This window comes from Lissotriton vulgaris, unplaced genomic scaffold, assembly GCF_964263255.1.
Source record: "Lissotriton vulgaris unplaced genomic scaffold, aLisVul1.2 SCAFFOLD_2167, whole genome shotgun sequence".
Lineage (NCBI taxonomy): Eukaryota > Metazoa > Chordata > Amphibia > Caudata > Salamandridae > Lissotriton > Lissotriton vulgaris.
In genome coordinates, this window is record NW_028253935.1 from 235,035 (window position 1) to 257,361 (window position 22,327).

General features: G+C 48.7%; 1 long non-coding RNA gene across 1 annotated transcript in view; it reads right to left on the reverse strand.

Moving 5' to 3' along the window:
• Positions 1-2,292: 2,292 nt before the first annotated feature.
• LOC147660711 (uncharacterized) overlaps positions 2,293-22,327 on the reverse strand; it is a 65,861-nt gene continuing 45,826 nt past the window's right edge. Inside the window, exons 3-5 of the long non-coding RNA XR_015306200.1 lie at positions 3,905-3,976; positions 3,193-3,245; positions 2,293-2,670 (exon numbers count right to left, since the gene is read on the reverse strand). This is a non-coding gene — a long non-coding RNA (uncharacterized LOC147660711). The remainder of the gene's footprint in view (positions 2,671-3,192; positions 3,246-3,904; positions 3,977-22,327) is intronic.

The window sequence follows — 22,327 nt, forward strand, 5'->3', positions numbered from 1 at the left end:
ACAGTGGAAGTCACACATTTCAATACAGTTTATTAAAAATGGACAAGGAACTTTAAGATTCAAACCAAGTTTAGATCAAAAAGAAAATTTAATAATTATTCAGAAGCAAAATCTAAAGGTGGGCTGTGATGTAAGGATCATTAATTAGCAAAAACAACTGTCAAAACCAAACAAAAAGGTAAATGAATAAAAAACTAGTAGATCCACTGAATCAATCAGGAAGTCACCTACAAAATTGTAGTTGACTTCGGTAGCTATGCTCGAGAGGGCAAAGATAAGTTTAGTCTCTGGTGATGATTAACACTGGAATTTGATGCGAGGTTTTTGGCTGAATCAGTCTCAGAAGGTGATGAGCTGCACAGAAGTGGCTTGAAGTGCAAAATTCCCACAGAGTAGAGTTGGGTCATCAAGTTGAACCTGAATCCACGGCCATCAAAATGTGTGAAACTTCAAGCAATTACAACAGCTGCCAAGTTATGGAGATGGTTCAAGGTTGATGATAAGAGCCAAAGCATGGAACGTGGAAGGCCTGAGGCATGGTTAAAGGGATAGCAGGTTCTATTTGAAACAAAAAGAAGATGGAAAGAGGCCACTCATGTGGATCTTTGTAATACGAGGCCATGTCCCATTGGAACAGAAATCATTAGGACTATTTAGGGTGGGGCCACAAATGGTTTGCATATGGTTGGCCTTGTCTTTAGTGGCACGGAGAATAGAAAATGATGTGGCGGGATGTTGCCAAGATTAACTACCAGTCCACCCATCACCTTTAGTTTTTCTCAGTGATCAGCCCTACGTGGTACAGACATGAACAGATATTGGTCCCATAGAGACCTACGACAACGGGACTTCTGCTGCAGCCCCCTGGTGAGGCTCGTTAACACTGGAAACAGTTTGAAGTTACCTGCATTCCAGATCCTAGCAGCGTGGGCTCAAAGTTCGGGATCGAATGGCCTTTGTGGGTCAGAGCCACTGCTTATAAACACTCAGGGAACAAAACACACTGAATGGAATGAGGCCACAAATAGTTACAAAAGAATGAGGTTAATTCAAGCATTTCCATCCCTCGCTGTGCGCTGTTCTCAGTAGACAGTTTGTTGGACAATCAATGGATTGATGTCTTTGTGGCTGCTTCATGTAAATGTTTTGCAATGCTGAAAGCTCCTCCTCAGGGTTGACAGTGAGCACCTTTTATTCTCCCACATTGTCTCTCTTATGTGGAAAGTTACATTTACAGCTGAAGTTTTTGTCACATTGAGAGCACGGGTCATTTTCTTTCTCATTGTGGGTTCTCTCTTATTGAATGAAACTGAATCTCCAGCAGACCCTTTCCTGGCATTTAGAACAATTACAAGGATTTTTCCAGGTAAGTTCTCACAGGTTGAGTGGGACCAGATTTCCGACTGAAACTTTTCCAGCATTCAAAGAGCTAATAAGGTTTATCCCCAGTGTGAGTTCTCTCATGTCTAGTGAGAGTTGATTTCAATCTGAAGCTTTTGTGGCATTCAGGGCACTGATATGGTTTATGCCCAGTGTGGGTCCTTTCATGCACAGCAAGGTTGGATTTCTGACCAAAGCTTTTTTGGCATTCAGAGCACTGATAAGGTTTTTCCCCAGTGTGAGTTCTCTCATGTCTAGTGAGAGTCTTTTTCAGACTGAAGCTTTTCTGACATTCAGAGCACTGATACTGTTTGAGCCCAGTATGGATTCTCTCATGTAGAGTTAAACCGGATTTGTGATAGAAACCTTTTTGGCATTCAGAACACTGATACCGTTTATGCCCAGTGTGGTTTCTTTCATGCACAGTAAGGTTGGATTTCTGACCAAAGCCTCTCATGGATTCCTTTTCTCCAAGTTATGCCCGGGTGAATTCTCTAAAGTTTAATTAGTCTCATTTAGTGATTCTAGTTTATCAAATTTAGTGTTTGCCTGTTAGGTATGTTTGTTCATACAAGTAATGACAGATGATTAGGGCATGCCAGGGTGAATTATCAACACCGTAACACTGGCCCCTTTTATACTTTCTGTCAGTATATGCTTTTTTTTGCTCAGTGACTAAGACAGGTACATGATCCACTTTGGAGTTACAGGACCCTTTGAAACCCCTCGGATCAACCTCAAGAGACAGAGTTGGTGGGGGAAAATCTTCCTATATTGGAAATGGTAAGCCAGCATCTTTGGTGAATTGACATCTGAGAAAGCGTATTTACAATGACTTTCTTTTAAACAAACTTTTCTCTCCTCTCATCTTCAGGAGACAGAGACAAAAGCTTGCTCTTGTAAACCGAGGATATTAGTCTTTTTGACGGTTCTGTCACATCACAACACATCTACGGATGCTGATCTGTTGTGGAGGGTTTACGTCTCCAAAGTATTTCTCATAAACCATCAAACAGAATTTACAACACTGAGTATTCCCATGCGCACTGCGTGGGCATCAATTGTGGCCAATGTTCTCCTCAATCTCAGTTACTGACACTTGGTAAACATTTATGGTCATTTTCCTTTAGGGATTTGACAACTTTCACATTCACCAGTTTCTTCCGCACCAACATCCTCACCATTCCTGGTACATAGAATGTGTTTCTTCTTAAGAGCTCAAGAATGTTTTAACTTTCCTTGTGTTTCTCTAAATTTAAACCTTCTTTTTTCTGTTCATGCTTCAGTCACCTGTAGAAACGGAGTCAGAAATTGTAAATGAACACAAAGAAAAAATATTTATGACCTTATACTTTGCACAAAGAATATACTGACAAAAACAAGCCAGGAAATCAGTTGAGTATCATTTCTGATAGTGGTGAAACAGCTCGGGGACACTGTAAATCAGGAGCTTCGGATCACTGGAGCTCATGGATGTGAGAGAAAACGTAATTACTATTTAAGAAAGAAACACAAGTTGCACTTATATTGTGACACAGATTCTCAGCAGCAGCCAACACTATCAATTTACAATTTCTGTGGCAAAAGCTTGCATCACAATGAGATATTTCTAATACTTTTAATGAATTATCTCCTGCCCACCTAGACTGTTAATCTATTCCTTTTTCCAGTGATCTAGGAAGGGACATTTTATTGAACAAAGGAATTCGCTTTGTTGTAATCACTGCTTTAAATGCCACTGTAGACTGACGCTGTGTCCAGTTAGCTCAGTGGAATTCACTATTTCAAATTGTGCGGATGATAAGGACTTACTTGGTTCCCAGAACTCATCACACTCCTCCAACAGGACCCAGGCACTGCAACACCTGAAAAAGAGAAAAAAACAGCACAACAGTAAAGGAAACAAATAAGGGTCTAGAAAAGAAAAACACAAAACAGAAGAAAGAGATAAAAGGCTATCTTCCACTCTCACCACATGTTCCTGCGCAGGAAACTGTGCAGCAGATGCTAGTGAACCCATAGGTTAATTCTAAAGACAGTGACCCCAAGGTCAGCACTAGGTGCAGCGCCACCGGTTGCATCACCCTAAAGCAAGCCCTGTGTGCATGTGTCTTCACACACATATACTGTGTCTTTTGCTTGTAGTAGATAAGACAGAAAAGGATAGTTTAGGAGGACATAAAGAGATGGAAGTTAGATCAAGAGAGAAAAGACGCCGAAAGAACAGTCAGAGGGGGGAGAGTATCACTTGGTGTAGAGGAGGAGACAAATGTGCCAATAGTTAAGGAACTGCTGGGCAAAACCGACCTAAAAAGGAATCGGACCTGCACTACACCCCCAACATTTCCAGAAGGAATGTGGCTCCATCATATTATTATCAGAAATTTGATAACAACAAGAATAGTGTACAGAGGGAGTCAAATGTTGAAGCTGAAGAGACAAAAAAAAAGACTGAGATCAAGAAAGGGAATAGAGAAAGAAGAAACAGGGGAAAAGGAAACTTAAGAGTTATAGGAATCCTTACCTGACAGTTATATTATATTTTGTTCCTCCAAGGGTGGCAGCCACGCTGCACTGCCTGGTCATCCCAGAATACCTTGAAAGGAAGTAAAGAAATAGTTTTGCATCAGACGACTATCACACTTCATCACATTTTACAAATAACCATCCTGAACTTACAACACAAAAGAATCTCTTGTTCTCTGGAGGCCATTGTGAAGCAAATATGGGTATGAATAAATACTTTTTTGGTTCACCAAGAACCATGATCCCTTGCTGGAAAAGGTCTCTGTGAATATGGAGTGCACCCACAGTCTCAGAGAACAAACCCCAACAACACAGTCCACTTCTTCATAACCCCCATCTTTCCATTTACAGACCATGAAACTTGCAAATCAAAACAATCTGGTTGGCAAAGGTATGTTAAAGTCCTTGAACATAATTCTGCCCACACTTCATAAATCAACCAGACTCTTATATTTATACAAACCATGCTCTCTGAGCAACTGCAATTCAAGGTCAAACTGATGCAGAGTTTGAATGCCAAGCAATGGAAGTAACAAAGCATCAATGTGTTGGCGCTTTTTATCTATAACTTATCTGAAGGGATGATGCGGAGGGTCAGCTTAAATAAATCCTTCACGAGACAAAGCTTGGAACATTGAAATGTTTAGATCTCCATTGAAGACAACAAAGCAGCAGCAGCCTATACAACCTGATATAGGCCCGCTGCTCTCAACATTACAATGTCCTAATACACAGCCTCTGCCTCTCTGAAATATATGGATTGGACAGGAGAAGGCAGAAGATAGAGCCTGCAGCAGGACACACAGGAGCCTCCCCCCTTCTTCCTCCCGTAGCTCGCAGTGTCACTGGCATCTCGGAAGGAGGGGGGGTTCTGCTCATCTCCCGTATCTCCCGACTCACCTGAATGATGAAAAGCAGTTTAGCCAAGCCCAGGGAGAACCAGGGGCTGACTTCAGCCTCCTTTCACAGCGATTGTTGTGATTGCTCAACAATTAACCCCTGTGGTCCTGCATGCGGCTGTTAACTGTTCAACATTCACGCTTACAGCAGTTCGGAGTACCGGAGGAGTTTCAACCCCCTGGGTCTCTGGGACACCGTTGTTTTATTAAGTAACACATTCTGCCCTCATAGGTCAAAAAGTGTAATGACCTTATAGTCAGCCATAGCAGGCAATACTGCCCATTAAAGGACCGTTCCCTTGGTAAAGACACTTGCCTTTGGAGCTACAACAAGCAACAAAGCTATATTAAAGGTTTCAAATTATTACTGAAGGCATAAACATGGTTACTCAATCAGAGAAATAATGATCATAATATTTGCAAGAGGATCACATAAAGGTAACCTCCAAAGTATATAAAAAGACAGACTCAGAAATAACTCTAGCTCTAAAGTCAATAGACAGACCACCACAACAAATGTGTGCTAAGAAACAAGAAAACTTTTTTTATAATATCAAATAGCAAACTGACTAGAACCTGCTTAGTTAAAAATCAAGGAAACGTTCTTAAGTTTTTAGACAGAGAGAACACATTATTAACATGGTTCATGATGAGGTAAAAATGACAGCAATCAATGAATGTTCATGAAAACATGGCACAACAAAATGTAACTTAATAAACCACACCCACAAAATGAATAATGAATTGTGACTCTTCACCTAAAAGCCACCAATCATTTTACAAGGTTATTCCCTAACATAATAACTGGATCTTAATCACAGTTTAAGTTTGTGGCCATTCATCATTGACCCAATTTGTATGGGAACATTTGCTGACAGCTTATTAGTTGTTTATTAGAAATGCCTACAAATTGGACTTGTTTCCCAAGAGGGGTGGGTTGGGAGCTCCCGTCAGTCTGACTGTGGAACGGGAGGCACATTTATTGATTAAAAGAGATGCTGGATTCCCATTTACTTATTCTACAAAAGGGCCCTCTGGGTGACCTCAAGGATTGCACCAAGCACGCAATTCTTCTTCCATTTCAGGCACCGTCATTGTGTCTGATTCAGTCCAGTAGAAACGCCTAGTGCAAGAGGAAGTTGTGGAAAATCCTTATTACTCACTAAAGGATGTTGTTGAAATCTTACATTTGTTTAAAATTTAGCGTTCTATTCTGCACTGGGCTGTGGGGCCATCAAGACTGAAGGCATGTTCCAATTATCTGCCTTTGATTCTGCATGCTCGGCACAGAGGCCAGTTGGGCTGTGGGACCATCGGGACTGAAGGCTTGTTCCAATATATCTGACTTTGATTCTGCATGCTCAGCACAGAGGACAGTTGGGCTGTGGGACCATCGGGACTGAAGGCTTGTTCCAATATATCTGACTTTGATTCTGCATGCTCGGCACAGAGGCCAGCTGGGCTGGGACCATCGGGACTGAAGGCTTGTTCCAATATATCTGCCTTTGATTCTGCATGCTCGGCACAGAGGCCAGTTGGGCTGGGACCACTGACTGGGACATCCCATTCTGTGCCACCTGATTCATGTTCCAGTTTCCCAGGTTCCTGCAAACATCACAAGGATCATGTCTTATTGTGCACATTATTAGTGTTTGAAGTATTTAAATTTCCACTGTCAGTAAAACCTATACCCTGAGCAGGGCCGGACTGGCCGTAACGGGCTTCCAGTGGTTCCCCGGGAGGCTGAAAGAGTGGGGGCCCATTCTTCAATGCTGGGAAACATATTTCTTACTGGGGGCGTGTTAGACCTGTCTGGCTTTTTGGCGAAGTCCCTCCCAATTTTTATTTATTTTGTCCCCTTTTTGCCCCTCAAACCCTTGTTAATTTTTGTGTCTACTGACTTTTTGTAGGTGTTGATCAGGGGGATAGGTGTTTTCTTCCCCTCTCATAATCTTTTACCTTAGGCCCAGAGGCTTGTTCTGACAGGAAAGTTGGCACCACCTAAAATGGTGGCCACCAACCGCCCCAACTGTCACCAACAGAACCTGGCCATAGCCTAACATAGGGCATTCCAGAACCTTCTGGTCCATTCTGGACCACTGAAGGGCAGCCTATATAAGGCGGAATGTGGGGCAGCCATTTTGTCTACCTGTGAGAGTCAGCTGGAGGACAGGCTATCTTGAGAGGTGGGGAGAGGTAGTGAAGGGGTTGGTCTCCTGGACTGGGAAGCAGCCTATTAAATCTACTCCTCTACCCTTCCTTTGGGATCCTTGTCTTGTCCCCGCTGTGAAAGGTTTAGGGAGACCCTGGGCGCCTGACTAACCCCTAGCTTAAAGAGAGTGGGGTGATTAAGGAGAAGGAGACTGCAGTGCTGTGTACGCAGTCCTCTGCCCAGAGGAGAGGCTTCTCTTTGAGCCTTATTTGATGAAGGAAGAGTTAATCCTTGTGCCCTCCCCCACGTGCATGGACATTTGCCTTCTGCTTCTGTCTGCCGTGACTTCCTTGTGAGACAGAACCGTTTTCTCTTTTTTTTTGTCCCCCCCCCCCCCCCCCCCGAGTTTATTACCTCCTGATTGGGGCGGAAGCGGAGAAGGGCTGTGCAGAGAAGGCTCCGATTCGTTCTATTGGAGAAGCGCTGGATGGGCGCTGTTATAAATGATGCGGTGAGGGGGTGACAGTCCTGAAGTAATTCCCCAGTCCCAGGGAGAGAGGAGGAAGCGGGCAGGCGCTGACGCGAGTGCGCGATCTCCGTTTGAAGAGACGCTGCTTCTGCGCGCATGCCCAGGAAGTCAGAGATCCTTGGTGCAGGAGGGGCCTAAGTTCGAGCAGGCCCGGGAGGGTAGTGCGCCTTCATCGGAGCGGGAGCAGAGGAATCACTGGCCAGCGCGCTACTGCGCACGCTCGCCGGAGTAGCACCTTTGCCGTCCAGCGCTGAGGAGAGGCGCCGGCGGCTTTTCCCAAGCTGCTGAGTAATCGTCTTGTTCCTCCTGCCCAAGCGCCACACTGAGGAGCTGGCCTGGGCAGGGAGGGAGAGAAACGAGGCCCGCTAAAGGTTTGGGGCTTCGTGGTGTCTGCCCTGATCAGTTTCAGCGCGAGTGTAGCACGGAGGAGTCGGCCTGAGAGGGAGAGAGAAAGCCTCTTCAGCCTTGGTTCTCTGGGCCCGTGTGCACTCATTCTTGTTCTCTGGCACTGAGCTATCTCAATCATCAGCGACGCGTGGAGACTGGGACAGCATCGTCTCCACGCTACAGTAAGGAGGTCATCTGGAGGGGGAAGGGGGGCGCCAGAGCCTGCACTCAAATACCTATATATTAAGTGTGGTGGTTTTTCTCCTCTACTACAATACATAAGGTGGGGCGGAACTTGAGGAACCTCTCTTTGACTGTGTGCTAGGAAGAGGGAGTTACTAGAACTGCATATTAACCATATCCAATGACTTCTGGAATTTGATTAAATGCACTGTTAATGTAATGCTGTGTTTAGAAATGATATAAAATAAGCAGAGCACAGTAAATGTATAGCTAACTATCAGGAAATCTAGTGATGTGATGTGGATTTTTAAGGTCAGTCAAACTGCTTAAAACGAATTCTAATATTCTGATGATATCTGCTTTGGTTTACAGAGGGTAGTAGTTCTCTCCCAAGATTCAAGTAGATTAATAGTTAACCGGATTGTTTCTAAGGTACAATTTCCCTAAATGCAAAAGTATGATAAGAAATCAGAAATACAGTGACTGCTAGTAATTTAGAAAGTGATAATCTGCTAGTAACGTACAAAGTGTAATTGCTGACCTTGAAAGTGATCTAAACTGCTTTGAACTATTTATATGTGAGCTACTGATATCTGACAACAAAGAGCATATTATTTTTATATAAAGCAGTACGTATTTTCATATAATTTTGGTGTAGTGTTTTCTTTTTGAGTGCTATTGCGTGAAATTACTTTTGGGTGGTCTGCAACCTTTACACTGTGCCTCTGAGATGCTAGTCTTGCCCTAGGTCAGGCTACCTAATTCCAACATATTGGTGCCTAGCGGTGGGATTGCGGACTTGGTTGCAGCTACTTACTAGTAATTTGGCGTAATACACCCAACCTACACCAGGAGTTTTCTCCTTGCGGCCCTCCCAATTAGTCTTTTTGTTTTTTCTAAATTTATTCCTGGTGGTGGGTGGAGTTGGTTTAAGGTTACCCTTGCCCCTCTGAAATTTCGGGTGTGTATCCAGGTTTGCCAGACTCACAATGGAGTTTGCGGTGGAAAACCTGGAAGGCTATTCCGTGCCCCAATTGAGAATGTTCTGCCAACAAATGGGGGTCTTTTTCAAACATGGTGCTAGGAAGGGGGAGCTCCAGACTAGCCTCAGGGCCTGGGTGGAGGCACACCAAGAGACAAAGGAGGAGGATGAAGAGGTTGACCAGGGCACAGAAAGGGAGGTGGAGGAGTTATTCCGCCATGAGGGGGAAAACTTGCTCACCGGACCACTGTCCTATTCCAGAAAGGGCAGTAGCATTTCTGGGAAAAGCCTAACAGAAGCCGAGCTCACTGATAGGAGGGAGAAAAGACAGCTAAAGTGGGAGTTGGCTAAGTTGGAGCAGGAGAAAGAGGAGAGGAGGATGGTCCACGAGTTTAGGCTGAAGGAACTGGAGCTCCAAAGTCTACAACGGGGGTCCTCTCCTGTCAGGAATGGTGGCAGCGAACTGAAAGAGTCAGCCAGGGAGACCAAACCCTATATCCCAAAGGACCTGATAGCGAGCTTCAGTCAGGGGGACGATGTAGCTAAGTGGCTGGCCGCTTATGAGGTTTCTTTGAAGGTTCATGGAGTGCAGGAGAAGCACTGGGGGGGTAGTTTGTACAAGTACATGCCTCCTACTGGTCGGGACACCTTGCTGGCCCTGGATCCAGAGGAACAGACAAACTACCCCACCATGAAGCTGGCGTTATTGAGGAAGTTCGGGCTCACCCCAGAAAGGTACCGACAGAAGTTCAGGGGGAGCCACAAGATGGGTACTCAGAACTGGGTGGACTTCCTTGATTACGCCAGAAAGGCCTTAGAGGGTTGGGTCAAGGGCAGTGAGGTAAAAGATTATGAGGGGCTGTACGATCTGTTTTTGAGAGAACACCTCCTCGAGAAATGTTTTCCCGAGCTGCGCCAACACCTGGTAGACAGCAAGCTGACCAATCCCCGGAAGCTTGCAGAGGAGGCGGACATCTGGACAAGTACCCGGGTGTCCTCCAAGGGGACTGGAGGGGAATCTCAAAAAGCCGGACAGGGCGCCCCCCAGAAGAAGGAGGGGGGGGGGAGAAAAAGAAAGAGTTCTCTAAAGGTCCCCAAAATAACTTCCAAGGGAAGGGAGCAGGTTTCACCCCTAGGGCAAACCCGCCCCGGAACCCTCATCCTGGCCAGAGCCAGCAGCCCAGGGTTCTCCACTGTTTTGAATGCGGTGGCGTTGGACATTATAAGGGAGATGTCAGATGCCCAAAGAGACCACCCCCTCCCACCGGAGGAAAGTCACCGGGAGTAGCTAGTGTAGCGCTCGGGGAGGAGTTGCCCTTAGATAAGGGGGGTGAGTGGGCGGGTGTCACCTTAGTGTCCCTGGGAGAGCGGGAGATGGTGCCAAAGATCCAGGTGCCCCCAAATACTACAAAGTATGGGCAATGGGTTACCATCAATGGCCAGAGAGGGGAGGCTCTGAGGGATACAGGAGCCAGCATGACTATGGTGAGAAGTCAGCTGGTGTCCCCAGAGCAGGTTGTTCCTAATGTACTCCACCCCGCCGCGATGGCTGACGGCAGAATGGGCCACTATCCAGTGGCTGAGGTTCCCTTTGAGTGGGAGGGGGTTGCAGGTTCACTTCGAGTTGCCGTAAGCCCTGCCGTGCCAGTCGATTGTCTGTTGGGGAATGACATGGAACACAACACTTGGAGAGAGGTGGAATACCGGACGCATTCTGCGATGCTGGGTACACCTGACTGGGCCTGTGTCAGCACACGGTCTGCGACTGCCCGGAGAGGGAGTTCGCCTGGGTTGGAGCCTGGAACAATGGCCCAACCCGCTGCTAAGAAGGGACAGACCCGGAGACAGAGAAAGCCTGCTCCGGCTTCCACACCCCATGAGACAGATCGGCCACCTGCGGTGGTGGACCAGGAGTCCGTGGAGGGGGAAGTAGACTCTCTGGAGGATTTGCCCATCTCTGCGGAGTGGCATGTGGAGGGAGGTCCTACCAGAGAGGAATTCTGTAAGGGGCAGAGGGAGTGCCCCACCCTTGAGGGACTGAGGCGACAGGCTGAAGCCCAAGCAGCAGGTGATGTTACGGGACATTACCATATTTACTGGGAGGTTGGACTCCTCTACAGTGAACCCAAGGTACCCTCGCCTGGTTCATCGAGGGCCTTGGTAGTCCCGCAACAGTACAGAGCCTTTCTTTTGGAACTGGCTCATGCCATACCCCTGGCAGGACACTTAGGCCAGGACAAGACCTTTGCACGGCTTGTTCTCCACTTTTACTGGCCTCAGATGAAAGCGGCGTCCAACACATACTGTAGGACATGTGTAACCTGCCAGGCCAGTGGGAAAACAGGGGTGAAGCTAAAAGCTCCCCTGGAACCACTTCCAGTCGTTAGCACCCCCTTTGAGAGGGTGGGCATCGACATTGTAGGGCCTTTGGATCCACCAACAGCGGCTGGTCACAGGTTTATCCTGGTACTGGTGGATCATGCCACACGGTACCCAGAGGCAATACCTCTGAGGACAGTCACTGCACCTGTAGTGGCAAGAGCCCTAATGGGAATCTTTACCCGAGTGGGATTTCCCAAGGAAGTTGTGTCCGACAGGGGGACCAACTTCCTGTCAGCTTACATGCGGGCAATGTGGAAGGAGTGTGGAGTGACCTACCGGTTCACCACTCCTTATCACCCCCAGTCGAATGGACTGGTTGAGAGGTTCAATAAGACCTTGAAGGGCATGATTAGAAGTCTGCCCGAGAGCCTGCGGAGGAAATGGGATGTCCTCCTACCCTGTTTACTCTTTTCCTACAGGGAAGTGCCCCAGAAGGGAGTGGGCTTCAGCCCCTTTGAGCTTCTGTATGGGCACCCTGTACGCGGTCCTCTCAGCCTGGTGAAGGATGGTTGGGAGAAATCTCCCAGGAAACCCCCCCAGGATGTGGTGAGCTACATGCTGGCCTTCAGGAGCCAAATGGCGAAGTTGTGGAAGCAAGCTTCTGACAACTTGGAGGCCAGCCAGGCAGTCATGAAGGAGTGGTACGACCACAACGCTCACCCGGTGGAACTGGAGCCTGGACAGAAAGTGTGGGTGATGGAGCCTGGAGAGCTTAGCGCCCTCCAGGATCGCTGGACAGGCCCCTTTGAGGTGTTGGAAAAGAAGGGTAAGGCCACATACCTGGTGGACCTTAAGACCCCTCGACAGCCCCTACGGGTGCTACACGCCAACCGACTCAAGCCCCACCATGAGAGGCCCGAAGTCATGCTGATGATGGTGACTGACGGGGGAGAAGAAGCGGAAAGCGAACCTCTCCCAGATCTCTTTTCGTCCCAAGAGAAGGATGGGTCAGTGGAGGGAGTGAATCTCTCTCCTACTCTCACTCCTGAGCAACGGGAGGACTGTCGCCAGATACTGGAGCAGTACTCTTCGTTGTTCTCCCTTGTCCCGGGAAGGACCCACCTGTGTACCCATGATGTGGACACAGGAGACAGCCCACCAGTGAAGTCCAAGACCTACCGGCTGTCTGACAAGGTGAAGGCTAGCATACATGGAGAAGTTGCCAAGATGCTAGAGCTGGGAGTAATTGAACCTTCCCACAGCCCTTGGTCCAGTCCGGTGAATGCTCGTGCCAAAAGCCGCACCACCAGGCGCCACACCTGAACTGAGGTTCTGTGTGGATTACCGAGGACTGAATTCAGTGACAAGGACTGATGCTCATCCGATCCCTAGGGCGGATGAATTGATTGACCGGCTAGGAGCTGCCCAATATCTGAGTACCTTTGACCTCACTTCAGGGTACTGGCAGATCTCCTTGACAGATGGAGCAAGGGAAAGGTCAGCCTTCTCCACGCCTGAGGGACACTACCAGTTCTGTGTGATGCCCTTTGGGCTCAAGAACGCCCCTGCCACATTTCAGCGGCTGGTGAACCAGGTCCTCTCTGGATTGGAGAGTTTCTCTGCTGCCTACTTGGATGACATTGCTGTCTTCAGTAGCAGCTGGGAGGACCATCTGCAGCATTTGCAGGCCGTTCTCCAGGCCCTGAGACAAGCTGGATTGACCATCAAAGCCAGCAAATGCCAGATTGGGCAGGGGTCGGTTGTGTACCTTGGACACTTGGTGGGTAGGGGGACTGTGCAGCCCCTGCAGGCGAAGATTGAGGTAATCATGGCCTGGGAACCCCCCAAGACACAGACTGAGGTCCGAGCTTTCCTGGGCCTCACAGGTTACTACCGTCGCTTTGTGAAGGGGTATGGCACTATTGTAGCGCCCCTCACAGAGCTCACCTCCAAGAAACAACCTCGACGGGTAGTTTGGACAAAGGCTTGTCAGCAAGCCTTTGAAAAGTTGAAACAGGCAATGTGTGCGGCACCGGTCCTGAGGGCCCCAGACTTCTCCAAGGAGTTCATTGTCCAAACGGATGCATCAGAACATGGCATTGGGGCAGTGTTATCGCAACTCAATGAAGAGGGCCTGGATCAACCTGTAGTCTTCTTATCCAGGAGACTGCTTCCCCGGGAACAGAAGTGGAGTGCCATTGAGAGGGAAGCTTTTGCGGTGGTGTGGGCTCTGAAGAAGCTGCGGCCATACCTCTTTGGCTCGCACTTCCTGGTTCAGACCGACCACCGACCCCTTCGTTGGCTGATGCAAATGAAGGGGGAAAATCCCAAGTTGTTGAGGTGGTCCATCTCCCTACAGGGAATGGACTTCCGGGTGGAACATCGGCCTGGAGTGGACCACGCCAATGCAGACGGTCTCTCCAGGTATTTCCGCCTTAGTGATGAGGACTCCCAAGGGGTTGGGTAGTTCTCCCCACTTTCAGCTGGGGGGGACGCGTGTTAGACCTGTCTGGCTTTTTGGCGAAGTCCCTCCCAATTTTTATTTATTTTGTCCCCTTTTTGCCCCTCAAACCCTTGTTAATTTTTGTGTCTACTGACTTTTTGTAGGTGTTGATCAGGGGGATAGGTGTTTTCTTCCCCTCTCATAATCTTTTACCTTAGGCCCAGAGGCTTGTTCTGACAGGAAAGTTGGCACCACCTAAAATGGTGGCCACCAACCGCCCCAACTGTCACCAACAGAACCTGGCCATAGCCTAACATAGGGCATTCCAGAACCTTCTGGTCCATTCTGGACCACTGAAGGGCAGCCTATATAAGGCGGAATGTGGGGCAGCCATTTTGTCTACCTGTGAGAGTCAGCTGGAGGACAGGCTATCTTGAGAGGTGGGGAGAGGTAGTGAAGGGGTTGGTCTCCTGGACTGGGAAGCAGCCTATTAAATCTACTCCTCTACCCTTCCTTTGGGATCCTTGTCTTGTCCCCGCTGTGAAAGGTTTAGGGAGACCCTGGGCGCCTGACTAACCCCTAGCTTAAAGAGAGTGGGGTGATTAAGGAGAAGGAGACTGCAGTGCTGTGTACGCAGTCCTCTGCCCAGAGGAGAGGCTTCTCTTTGAGCCTTATTTGATGAAGGAAGAGTTAATCCTTGTGCCCTCCCCCACGTGCATGGACATTTGCCTTCTGCTTCTGTCTGCCGTGACTTCCTTGTGAGACAGAACCGTTTTCTCTTTTTTTTTTGTCCCCCCCCCCCCCCCCCCCCCCCCCGAGTTTATTACCTCCTGATTGGGGCGGAAGCGGAGAAGGGCTGTGCAGAGAAGGCTCCGATTCGTTCTATTGGAGAAGCGCTGGATGGGCGCTGTTATAAATGATGCGGTGAGGGGGTGACAGTCCTGAAGTAATTCCCCAGTCCCAGGGAGAGAGGAGGAAGCGGGCAGGCGCTGACGCGAGTGCGCGATCTCCGTTTGAAGAGACGCTGCTTCTGCGCGCATGCCCAGGAAGTCAGAGATCCTTGGTGCAGGAGGGGCCTAAGTTCGAGCAGGCCCGGGAGGGTAGTGCGCCTTCATCGGAGCGGGAGCAGAGGAATCACTGGCCAGCGCGCTACTGCGCACGCTCGCCGGAGTAGCACCTTTGCCGTCCAGCGCTGAGGAGAGGCGCCGGCGGCTTTTCCCAAGCTGCTGAGTAATCGTCTTGTTCCTCCTGCCCAAGCGCCACACTGAGGAGCTGGCCTGGGCAGGGAGGGAGAGAAACGAGGCCCGCTAAAGGTTTGGGGCTTCGTGGTGTCTGCCCTGATCAGTTTCAGCGCGAGTGTAGCACGGAGGAGTCGGCCTGAGAGGGAGAGAGAAAGCCTCTTCAGCCTTGGTTCTCTGGGCCCGTGTGCACTCATTCTTGTTCTCTGGCACTGAGCTATCTCAATCATCAGCGACGCGTGGAGACTGGGACAGCATCGTCTCCACGCTACAGTAAGGAGGTCATCTGGAGGGGGAAGGGGGGCGCCAGAGCCTGCACTCAAATACCTATATATTAAGTGTGGTGGTTTTTCTCCTCTACTACAATACATAAGGTGGGGCGGAACTTGAGGAACCTCTCTTTGACTGTGTGCTAGGAAGAGGGAGTTACTAGAACTGCATATTAACCATATCCAATGACTTCTGGAATTTGATTAAATGCACTGTTAATGTAATGCTGTGTTTAGAAATTATATAAAATAAGCAGAGCACAGTAAATGTATAGCTAACTATCAGGAAATCTAGTGATGTGATGTGGATTTTTAAGGTCAGTCAAACTGCTTAAAACGAATTCTAATATTCTGATGATATCTGCTTTGGTTTACAGAGGGTAGTAGTTCTCTCCCAAGATTCAAGTAGATTAATAGTTAACCGGATTGTTTCTAAGGTACAATTTCCCTAAATGCAAAAGTATGATAAGAAATCAGAAATACAGTGACTGCTAGTAATTTAGAAAGTGATAATCTGCTAGTAACGTACAAAGTGTAATTGCTGACCTTGAAAGTGATCTAAACTGCTTCGAAATATTTATATGTGAGCTACTGATGTCTGACAACAAAGAGCATATTATTTTTATATAAAGCAGTACGTATTTTCATATAATTTTGGTGTAGTGTTTTCTTTTTGAGTGCTATTGCGTGAAATTACTTTTGGGTGGTCTGCAACCTTTACACTGTGCCTCTGAGATGCTAGTCTTGCCCTAGGTCAGGCTACCTAATTCCAACAGGGCGGTTTTGCTGTGGTGCTGCTATATCGCCCCCCCAGCAACAAAAGAGGCAGGGAGCTGGTCCGTCAAAATTGTCAGGCCTGGTTTGGGTTCTCAGTCCGGCCCTGACCCAGAGGAACAACATTTCCTCCTTGCACATACTGAACATCATTACTCTGCACACCAACGCCGTGCATATCCAAATTCACACCAGCAACAAACCCAGAATCAAAACGAGAATACAATCGGTGAGAACCACTTTTGTCACCCTTCTGGATAATTTTTGACTGAGCCATCATTATTATTATTTTGATCTTCTTATGCTTAGTAATACAATTGTCACTAGAGTACTTTGGTTACAACAAAATCTCATCCAGAATATTAGTCTGCAGCCCCTCACATTAAGCACTAACATCTGGATGCATAGCTAAAAGATGCGCCCTCTTTTACCCGGTCTTCGACTTTGCAATATTGTCTGTAAATCTGCATTAATTTCTTGTATATATAATAAAGTATTCTGAGGCGCTTCACTCTGTGGCTCTTCAATTGGCCAGTTTACAAGCAACTTACACTCATTCCACAAATCTCTTGGGACAACAATTAACAAACTTAAACTCAGCTCTCGACCACCCCGCCTGGACGAACATGCCTCATCTCCACTGCATTCCTCCTGGACAGGCCCACCTTCTATGAACCACCCAAACACAGGACAGGCCTCACCTCATCTGCACCCCTGGAGAGGCCTTACTTCCTCTGCACCCCTGGACAGGCCTCACCCCCTCTGCACCCCTGGACAGGCCTCACCCCCTCTGCACCCCTGGACAGGCCTCACCCCCTCTGCACCCCTGGACAGGCCTCACCTCTTCTGCACCCCTGGACAGGTCTCACTTCCTCTGCACCACTGGACAGGCCTCACCTCCTCGGACCCCTGGACAGGCCTCACCTCCTCTGCACCCCTGGACAGGTCTCACCTCCTCTGACCCCTGACAGGCCTCACCTCCTCTGACCGCTGGACAGGCCTCACTTCCTCTGACCGCTGGACAGGCCTCACTTCCTCTGCACCCCTGGACAGGCCTCACCTCCTCTGCACCCCTGGACAGTCCTCACCTCCTCTGCATCCCTGGGCAGGCCTCTCCTCCTCTGCCCCCCTGGACAGGCCTCAACTCATCTGCCCCTCCTCTGGACAGGCCTCTCCTCCTCTGTCCCCCTGGACAGGCCTCATTTCCTCTGACCCCTGGACAGGCCTCTCAGTGAAGGATTCTCATTAAGGACAGAGGAGCCCAGAGTTCATTCCACACCATACAGCGCCTCTGACTCCGCCCTGAGCCTCGGGACGCTATCCACAGGCCCCGAAGAGAGACACTGCTCCCCAGGACCTGCCCAGAGGCGCCCCCCGGTGGCAGGACTGTGGTTCGGACCGAGGCGCTTTAATACCACACACCAGACACGAGGCGCTACACACGAGGCACGTGTTCATCACTCAGAATGAGGGAAATGAGGGAAATGTCCTGATCCATTTCCATCTTTCAGCCCCGGGGCCTGGTTCGCGTGATGCTGCTGCCCCCCCCCAACGATCCGTCCCCAAAAAGTGACTTTTAACCATGAAATGTCCTCTCCGGAGGGGGCAGATCTCTGGGGTATTTCTGACTTGAGGTGATGATCGTGTCTTGTGCAGCTGACACTGCACCCCACTGTACCCCACTCCTGATGTCTGTCCCTCTGGGGGTGTTATACCGTGTGTATCTCTTCTTGTCACAACTTGTGATAATAAATGTTTAATCCGAGGCGCCTTGCCCCCCCCCCTCGTTCACGCTTTATAAAGATCCTAAAATAAAGACAGAATAATCCCTTCCATGGGCGACTGCTGCTGCCTCCCCCTGGGGACCCCTGTAGAAGGATAGGAGGGGCCCCTCTGCTTCTCCATATGGGAGGGCCCCTATGTTTCTCCATATGGGAGGGGCGCCTCTGCTTCTGCTTATAGGAGGGGCCCCTCTGCTTCTGGAAGGGGCTACTCTGCTTCTCTTCTGGGGGTGGGAGGTAGAAATTAGATGGATGGAAAGAGAGGAAGAGGAGGGGGAGGCTGGTATATCTTAAGGATTGTGAGGGCCCTGGACCAAACATTTTTGGGCCCCTGCTCAGACCAGTTGTGGGTTCCTGATCTAATCAGACTGCTCCAGACTCTAAAGTGTGTCCAATGACCCAGCAGCAGCTCACTGACACTGCGCACAATCCCTGCCACCCACCTGTAATACAAATATATGAAAACAAACTGTGTTTAAAAACCATTCAAGGTCATCAGGGCAGGGCTGTGTGGAGAACAGAGCCAGGTCTATCAGGGGCCCCTAAAAGGCCGGGGCCCGGGCCAGAGCCCACTTTGCCAAGGCGGTCAGAGATGGAGGAAAGAAGTGGAGATGGATGGATGGGTGGGTAGATGTGTCAGTGGGTGGATGGATGGGTGAAATGGATGTGTCAGGGTGGATGGATGAGTAGATAGATGGATGGTTAGATGGATGGGTCAGTGGCTGAGTGGGTGGGTGGACGGATGGTTGGGTGGGTGGATGGATGGGTGGATGGATGGATGGGTGGGTGGATGGATGGGTGGGTGGATGGATGTGTCGGTGGGTGGATGGATGGGTGGGTGGATGGATGGATGGGTGGATGGATGTGTGAATGGAAGTGTCAGTGGGTGGTTGGATGGTTGGGTGGGTGGATCGATGGGTTGGTGGATGGGTGGGTAGATGGATGGATGGTGGATGGGTGGGTGGATGGGCGGATGGATGTGTGATGGCGGTTGGATGGGTGAGTGGATGGATGTGTGGGTGGATGGATGGGTAGATGGATGGATGGATTGATGGGTAAAAGTCTGATGAGGAAAAATAAGTGTCAGCTTCCAAAAAGAGAGTGCTGAAGGGCCCCACCTCCGACCACCACCTCAAACTAAGCTCTAATCTACATCTTACCGCTTGCTTGACAAATGAAAGAATTTTGGGCCATCAGGTGGTATGAGGGGAAGAAAATCAGACAGGAAGGAGAAGAATGAAAGAAAAGAAAACACGAAAAAGAGAATGCTTGAGGAAGAGAATACACGCGAGTCACCACATGACCACATCTCCTCGACCCATCTCTGTGGACTTCTGATACAGCGAATGTCTTCGTCTTAGCTGTTGCTTCTTGCTCAAACGCTATATGGTCTCATGATCCTACGGGTGGGGGGGGGGTAATCAGGTCTGGCTCATGGTGGCCTCATGATCCTACGGGAGGGGGGTAATCTGGTCTGGCTCATGGTGGTCTAATGATCCTATGGGTGGTCTGGCTCATGGTGGTCTCATGATCCTATGGGTGGTCTGGCTCATGGTGGTCTCATGATCCTGCGGGTGGTCTGGCTCGTGGTGGTCTCATGATCCTACCGGTGGTCTGGCTCATGGTGGTCTCATGATCCTGCGGGTGGTCTGGCTCTTTCGTCCAAACATCTTGTGTCGGTGTAGATGTGGCCAAAGAATGTGATCTCTTCTTTTTCTAGTTCACGCTCGACTGGATTCAGTCAATCCAACGCCGTCCTGCTGGAGGTCTCTCCTCCTCAGTCAGGAAGCCCAGAGACTCTGGGCCTAATTTATGAGGTTTTGGGTAGGGCAGCACCACAAGGAATCTTGCTGCACTGTCCTACGTCAGAACAAAAGGGTAGGAATGCACCGTATCTATGTGATTCAGCGCATTCCTGTCCTTTTCCCCAGTGCAGGTGTAATGCAAGGGTGCCCGCGTTGCAGGGTTGATTGATTGTAGGGAGGCGTTCCTGCACAAAGTCAATCACAAGAGGCGATTTCCTATTACTATAGGTGTGTAGCAGAATGCAGCACAAATAGAAAAAGGAAAGCCCGAGGAGAAATAAAAAATACATCTTCTGGTTGTGCCTCCCTAATGCCACCCACAGTAACAACTATGGATCACCCGTTTCATGCAGTGCTCTGCGTGAAAGGGGCACATATTTATAAGGCCATGAAAAGCCATGTAAAGAGTTTTCACGTGGCCTTATAAATATGCAGTGGCACATTGCGCCACTGTAGCTTAAAAAAAGTGAAGTTCCGGCGCCGCAAAAGTGCCAGTCTCTGGGTTCTACGTGCACCAGCATGGGACCTGGCTAGGTGCCAACCATCTGGTCAGCTCTCAGCTTGAGTTGGCTTCATCTTGCCAGGCACGAACGGCATCTCCTTTTGGATTCTGGTGTAGAACATGTTAGCCCTGTGGGACCCCGATTTGCAACTTGTGATAACGCCCATTGTCCACAATTGTGTGTCCTCCAGTTTACACTGTGGGAAATGTTGGGGAACACATTTCGGTTGAGGTGGGGTTTTCCGCTTCACTACACCTTTCTTCCCATATCCTTAATCCCTCCCACTCTCAGGAATATTCACCATGACTGTTCTGAAGCAATTCTTACCACCCATCACTGGTCAGAAGGGTGTGGTACATGGCCTGCCTGCGCCTCTCCATGTGCCACCTGCCACATCTGCCTCGAGTGGACCTTCTTTCCCAATTGGAAAGTCTGGAGATCGAGAGGGGGAGGAAAGGCACCTCGTTCTCCAGAGCCTCCACCTTCATGCCTGGAGATTGAGAGGGACGGGACCCGCACCTCGGTCTCCAGAGCCTCTACCTTCATGTCTGGAGTTTGAAAGGGGCATTGGAGCTCCTTCCAGCTGCCAATGGAGGTGGTTGATCTAATTTTATCAGCTTGTTGCCCCTACACCTAGTCAGTCTCTTCTGGAAGATAAAAATCATACATCGTCTGGCGTGTTGATCATAACGTGGACTCTTGGAAGTTTTCCATTGTGCTCTGTCGCTGGTCCTGCAGAGTTGAGCAGTAGACGAAGGATACTTTGATTCCCTGTCCAGCATGCCTCATGCAATCTCCAATCATAGATATTTGAGGGGACTGGCACATATCTTTGCACCTATTCCATTGCTTATGCGTCAATGGACTTGTTTTCACATTTCTGAGCCCCTCCATAATTACCAGCTATGGTTACTGATCCTGTACACCGTTTTTTGTGGTTATTATTTTGATGATATACAACAAACAACATTGGTTCGCTGTAGACTTATTATGAACTAAGACAGTTTACAAACCATAGAAGGAAATGGAGTGTCTATAGCGCCTGTAAGTCACTCGAGGAGTCGAGTCATACGTCTTCACTTTGTCTCGGTGCACCCCTCACTTCTTTATTCACATGAGCAGCTGTTCACTTCTTGCGCACTTTATTTCATGATTCTTGCTGATTTCATTTGCTAAATTCTGTGAATAGATTTAATCAAGTGTGATTGTTCTATCTTTGCTTTTGAACTGTATTTTCCATACTGTCCACGTCATGTCAGCAAATGTTAAAACTGTACATTTCTGGTTAATGGACCGCTCTTGGTATTTTTCAGAAATCACTCTACAGTGAAGCGTTGTTGCTTGTTATCTGCTGTTCCCCCAGGTTCCTCGTCTAGCAGTTTGGCTATACCTTTGTACTCTTTATAGCATCACTTTGTTGCGGCGCATCAGTGAGTTACAGGCACTGAGCGTGTGGCCGCCCTTCACATTCTTCTTCCTGGAGGAATTATTCCTCAGAACTACATCGCCTCTCCTTCCCAAGGAGTGACCTCTTTCCATCTGAGGCGATCTGTCACCCTTCCCACCTTCTACCCCCAGAGGAGGCGACATTACATCAGTAAGAGCCCCAAAAGGAAGTCTACATTTATATTGGCCGACTGTAGAGGCTGCAAGAAGGGCACCTCTGCCCAGAAGTGGACCTTATCTCATTGTATCATCTTGTGCATCAAAAAGGAACTGACTGAGGGAATCTGCGCTCAGTACCGCAGAGCAGAGTCCTCCGCATCAGCACTTGTCAGGGGTGTTCCTGTGGCTGAGATTTACTGTGCGGTGACATGGGCTTCCCTCCACACCTTCGCGAGGCGTTATTGCATGGATTCAGAGGAGAGGAGGGAGGGCCAGTTCAGACATTCAGTGCCTCAGGGCATTTAACAGAGTTATTTAACACCGTAATGACTCTTGGTGCGATTCTAGAATGATGCAATCTTTAGGAAACTCTTACAGTCACGACTCAAGACCTGGAAAAAGGAGAAAAATATTCTCTCTAAACTTCAGGCCGGATTCTGAAAAGGCCAAAGTAGAATCGACCAGGCTCTGAGGTTGTACATAATCTGTGTGAAATACGTGTCCCTGGAAGCTCCCCACATATTTATTTATTTTATTTTAATTTCTTAT